This window comes from Marmota marmota, unplaced genomic scaffold, assembly GCF_001458135.2.
Source record: "Marmota marmota marmota unplaced genomic scaffold, marMar, whole genome shotgun sequence".
NCBI lineage: Eukaryota > Metazoa > Chordata > Mammalia > Rodentia > Sciuridae > Marmota > Marmota marmota.
Genome location: NW_026000048.1, coordinates 6501598 through 6507597, shown reverse-complemented (window position 1 = coordinate 6507597; position 6000 = coordinate 6501598). Strand labels below are relative to the sequence as shown.

Here is a 6000-nt window from a genome sequence, read left to right as displayed (position 1 = left end):
GGGGGGGGGGATGGAGGATGGGCAGGGCATATGGGAGCCCTCTGTGTCTCTACTCAATTTTGCTATGAACCTATAATTTCTCTAAAAAGTAAAATCTATTACACAAAAGAAAAACTAGACAATGCTGCTGAAATCATAGAGTTTTCATTCAAGGGGAAATATAAAGACAAATAGAAAATTAGAATAGATTGCAATTTAGCAAGTATTGTGATATAAATATTACAAGGTATCAGAACAGTGTTTCTCAAACTCTGCTGAAGGACCAATTTTTTTTTTAAAATCCACTATTAGGTCTCCCAACCTCTTTATTATCCTCATCTTTGAAAAGCTATTTGTAAAGTATTCTGTGTGTGTGTTAGTCATTATTTGCCACTGATTTGTAATGGATTCCTTGTTAAAATGAAGATAGTTATGCATTCGACCTACCTTATACTCTGGAGAATAATGCAATTGCCATTATTAAATGCTGTAGTACTCTCTTAAGAGATTGTTGTTCTATAAGAATAGACAGAAGCACATTTCAAACAATGTCTCTGATCACAAAATAATCTTAATAGCTCCCTACAAATCCACCATGCAGAGTAGAAGCATGACATTTATAAGAGCTATATCCCATAACCACACACTTTTTTTAACCACTGTTTTCTTCAAAGAAGAAAATTTAAAAAAAATTTTTTTTTCAAATTTCTTGAGTATAATGAACAGAGAAAGCCCCCTGTGGAATATGAATGATGAGCAGTTAGCTAGTCCCACACACTCACTAAATGAGGCTGATACATTGTTCAAAATTAACTAGTACAAGTCACAGTATCAAGTGTGAGTGGGCCACGTGGCTGATTAAACCATCTTTCAGCATAAGTAGCATGAATACTCTGTGGGTAGCAAATCTAATCAGCCATTCAAATCCGACTACTGGCTGAGTGACCTCCAGAACACCATCACACAGCCACAGTGGGAACATGGCTGGCACTTAGTTCCTGAGACCTCTTCTGCCGCAAATTAAACAAGGAACTTGGATCGGTGACAGTAATTTGTCTGAGCCTCCGTTCTCTCATCTGTTACTGGAGAGGCCTGACCATTTGGTCACAAAGGGCCCTTCCAGATTTCAAAATAGAAAAATAAAGAGACAGAGATACAGACAGACAGAAGGGATCTCCCTATCTGATGAATTCAGTGCTGTATGATTCATCTATTTACTATTTATCTATTTACTTATTTAAAAATTCATCTACTTATTTAAAAGACACATTTACTTATTTAAAAGACACTTGGAAGTATAAGTCGATCCTCATACTACTCATGGTCCCTAAATAAGAAGGGAAATGAGAAAAACAGGCTCTCTCTATTCACCATGTTCCCTTCTCACTGTGGGTCTAGAATTCAGGAAACTTGAGGAAGTCACAGAAGATATGGAGGAGTGGACTGGGCAGGCTGGCATTGCCACACTTAATATATTTATTTAGAACTAGGTTCTCAGCCTCAGCAGTATTGGTTATATTCATTGTGGGTAGCTGGCCGGAACACTGTAAGTTGTTTAGCACTCTCTCTGCCCATAATGAACAAAGTGCCAACAGTATCTTCTCCCAATCACTTGTGATAATCGACAACATTTCCAGACTTGGCCAAACATCCTGTGGGGACAATCTCACTTTGGTTGAGAAGCCCTCACGTAGAATCACCAAAGAGCCAGGCCTGTGCATGATGCTGAGCAAACAAAGAGGAGAAAGATGCAGGCCTGGCCTTGTGGAGTTTAGTGAGGCTTCTCTAACTGGAGTCTGCAACAGAGTCACTGCAGGCCTGGCTGAGGCTCAGTTCTTGAGCCCTCCTCCAAGCTTCTCATTCAGCAGGTCTGGGAGCCCTGGAGGGCTTGCTTGCACCTCTGAGTTCTGGGGTTTTGCTGATGTGTCATCCCCCAGGACTACACTTTGAGAACCACTGAGCCATGACTCCATCTTACAGGGAGATGATGCCTGTTTCAACCACCTCTGGGGATCTGGTAAAACTAACTTATCATTTTTAGATTTAGAAATTAGGCCCTAAATGTACCACTCAGCCTACAGACAACATGAAAAGTCATAGGAAGAGAAATAAGCGAAGAATTCCATGAGTGAGAACAATGACTACAGATGCTTGGCTTTATAAATTAATTTTGGCTTCCTTCTGAATTAGCAGATTAATAGCGAATAATCTAGGAATCTAAGCGTTACTTCATTTTTACAGTCTCCATGGATTCTAAGCTCCAAATCATTACAAACAAACTTTCACAACCTACTTACTTATAACAGGGACATTTCTGTGTATAAGAAGACGAGGTGGGTGACTCACAGAGATCTCAAGGTTGCACATCTGCACAGATGGACTCCAGCTCCACTTTCTTTCCATTCAGGTCCCCTTCCCTTGGTCACCCTGTCCCTGTCTCTGCAGCATCTTTCATGTGACGGCAATGTCACAGACCACCTTTGCCCTTTCTGGCTAGCATTATGGAGGATTCCACGTCTAGTACTCTGTACAAAATTTTCGTTTCATCCGAGGACTGAAGGCTGTAATATCTGCTTTCTGTGGTGACACTACTAAATACTGTATTTTCTTTGAAAAGTCACACACCCTCAGGAGGAAGTGGGTGTGGTATTAAGGCAGCACAGTGAGGACGGGAGTGTTGTGCTACTGGTGTACCCAGCAGGGACAGCTCACTTGGTCATTTCTTGTCCTGTTTCTGACACAGTTAACTTTGTTAACTGGCCATATCACTTTGTTTATAGGATAAAAGGGCAAGAAAGTGGAGCCCAGGGTCTTAAAACCTCTTTCCCTGATCCCCTCTAGCAGGAGATTGTTTCTCCATCCTGAGGTCCTGTGGCTTGGGTGGAGTAGGAACCACGTCTCACCTACGTATCCAATGTGGTTGGTGGGTTTAGCAAGTGCTTATTGACTCATGGCAAGAAGTAAATGTGTATGTGACTTAATCTATTTGACCAGTAGTTGTGGTTTATTCTGAGCCATGTCTGATTATCCAGGGAGAAAGGTACCCTTATATTTTTATTAGGGAAAACTTCTAAGGATATTCTGGGAAAGTCCTATGCAATCATAGTGGCTACCTTTCCCACCAAACACTGTTATAAGCATTTTCCACGGATTAATTCACTGAATCTTCACAACATAGACAAAGACCCAATTCTTCAAGGTCCCCTCTGAAGTGGATGTATCATATTCTTCATTTTACAGATATGGGAATATAAACACAAAGAGATTAAGTAGTTTGTCTGAGACTTTTTGGTTGGTAAATGATAGAGTTGGCTCTTATACCTTGGCAGTCTCATTTACAAACTGGGTGTCTCCTTAACTCATTCCTGGGTTCCTTTGCCCTTTCTCACACTGCCAAACAAAGGTCAGAGGACAACGGAACCCATGCCCAGGGACATTGGTTTCAGCCTCCCAGTCAAGGTGACCTTTGACCAGAATGCCCTAGCCCAGGTCTGAATTTGACATCCCTGGTTCAGGGGAGTGCTTTTCCTCATGGGTCCGTCCCCACGTGGCAGGAAGCAGAGTTTCCCTAGTGCAGTGGGAAGACAACAAAGCACCCATGTCATATTTAGAGCTCCTGGTTTGAAAGACAGTGGGATACAGAGAAGAGTGTCTTTTCAAAGGAAATTTTGACACAGAGAGCCACAAATTTAACTAGCTTCTTGTACAAGGCAGCATCTTTGTAACCACTAGTCCACAGACTGTGGAGATCCAAGTCTTCTCTGAGATTACTTGAAATTTGAAGGGTGTTTTTATTCCCTTCAGAATCCATTCTCCGTCTCCCACTGACACCCTCACCACAATACCAAATCAGCCTAGACATGAATCTCAGCATAGCGTCATTTTCTATAGCAACAATTTGCTCACTCCATCATCTTCCCTAAGTCAGTCTAAAATAACTCTTTCAATAAGCAAAAAATAAAATTTCTAAGTGTGAGAAATGCATTGGGTTTCAGTTTAATTGACAGCACCTCATTTTTGTCTGTGAAATAACAATGTGTCTTGCAGTTAATGGAGACTTAGTTCAGAGCTGGTTAAGAAGTGGCAGAGGTGGGTTCAATAATACTTCTGAGAGTATTTATAGTGTGATGTACAGATTTTTCTAGCTTACAATGTTTTCTCATACTTTATCTCCTTAAATCCTCAATATAATACCAGTAGGTAAACATTATTGTCTTTATACTATAGATGCGTAAATTTAAGATCAGTGATGTTGAGTGACATGCCTGTGGTCCTAAGAAGCAGGTGTGTAGGTACTTAAAATTTCACAAGGATTCCACCCCAGGGAAGCTGCTGTGGGAGAGCTTAGATGTTGAAGAGTTGGGGGAGCAGAAGGTCCAAACCTCTGCCCCATGGGGTAGAGTTTCTCCAACATGATGCTTCACAGTCTCCATTAGGGCTGCCTCAAGGATACCAAACTGAGAAATGATCTTCTGCCTGCAAATCCAGGGGGAAAGAAGCCAGTGAGCATTTTCTTCTTCCTGCTCATGGAGTTAAAGCAAGCGTATCTGGAGCCTCCAGCTCTACATTATCCATTTTCACTTCTGACTCTTCTCAGATGATCAGGGAACCTGCTGAGTGACTCATTTCAAGATGAAACTGAGTTGCGACATAGTCACCTTGACCATTAGAGGTTCCATTACCTTACAACTCACCCAGGGCACAAAGGCAACATCAACGCGGAGCGAAGAATGGCTCTATTGGGTTAGAGGTTTTCATGAGTTTTATTATAATAATTATTATTGTTACTGCTTTTGCCATGTTTGGACAATCTCCACTCTTTACTGAAAACACACACACACACAGAGTCAGCTCTCAAGTTTCTTGAATCATTTTAAAGTCGATAGTTGGAACTCTGAACGTATGGAAATATTGTTATACATGATGGGCTTCCAAAGCAGGCAGCAATCACCTGGCAGTTCAGCTATAATGTAGGGGTAAAACTTAAAGGACAGCTTATCCCTGTTTTAAATGCTGTTTCTGCCAGGCACAGTGGCACATGCCTGCAATCCCAGTTACTCAGGAGGTTGAGGCAGAAGTATCTCAAGTTCACAGCCAGCCTAAGGTAACTTCACAAGACTCTGTCTCAAAATAAAAAGGACTAGAGATCCATAACTCAGTGGTAGAAGCCCCCGGCTTCAACTCCCTCTATTGCAAAAAAAAAATAAGAAAAAAAAAATAAACTCTGATTCTTTGAATTTATGAACTGTGTGGTATATATGATGAGGCTGTATCATGTATGCTTCAAGAGTCTGCCCACTGTAGCTGGCAGGCCCCTCACAGGAAGAGGAGGGGGAAGGTAGGCATATGAGATGCAGGGCCTTGGGGTCTGGTCTCTCTGTGAGACTCTCAGACCCTCCACCCACCCCTCACCCACTGCCCCTCTTCCTTCTTCTCCACGTCAGTAGTAGTGGTACCATTCCCAATGGAAGGGGACAAAAGGTAACACCTGAGATAAAAGGACATATTATTCCTATATGGTTTTGCTGAGAACCCTGCCCCAAAAGAGGAGACACTTCACATGTACAGGAGGTCTGTCCGTACCTTCCCCAAATGATCATTATAAACTTTGAAAGGAAACAAGTAAAGTGAAAACTAGGTGAGAAAAGGGCATTGCAGACACTCAGAATATTCTTGAGAATCCTAAATCCAGACAGCAGGCAGCAAGGTGCCTAACATTTATTGAGAGTTTACTATGTGAAGCCCCATTCTAAACATATTTTCTATATTTTGAGATTTATTTTACTTTGACACTATTTTTAAGGGCTCTTGTTCATGATTGCAGGCAGGAGGGCAGTGCCAGTTCTGTCATTGAGTCCCCTTCACAACTCATTCTAATAGATGAGGGAATGTTAGGCTTGGGTTTCTCTTGTCATTGTGGACTGACTAGAAGGGTTTTTAAAAAATATTATCTGCAATTCCTATACATTATTTTAATTCACTTGGAGACCATATTTGTGATAAGAGGCTTATGTTTAACCT

General features: G+C 41.5%; 1 long non-coding RNA gene across 1 annotated transcript in view; it reads right to left on the bottom strand.

Annotated features, from left to right (window-relative positions):
* The window catches only part of LOC125619553, a 5833-nt gene extending 3269 nt beyond the window's left edge, over window positions 1-2564 (bottom strand). The window contains exon 1 of the long non-coding RNA XR_007351087.1: window positions 2277-2564. This is a non-coding gene — a long non-coding RNA (uncharacterized LOC125619553). The remainder of the gene's footprint in view (window positions 1-2276) is intronic.
* Window positions 2565-6000: the final 3436 nt, after the last annotated feature.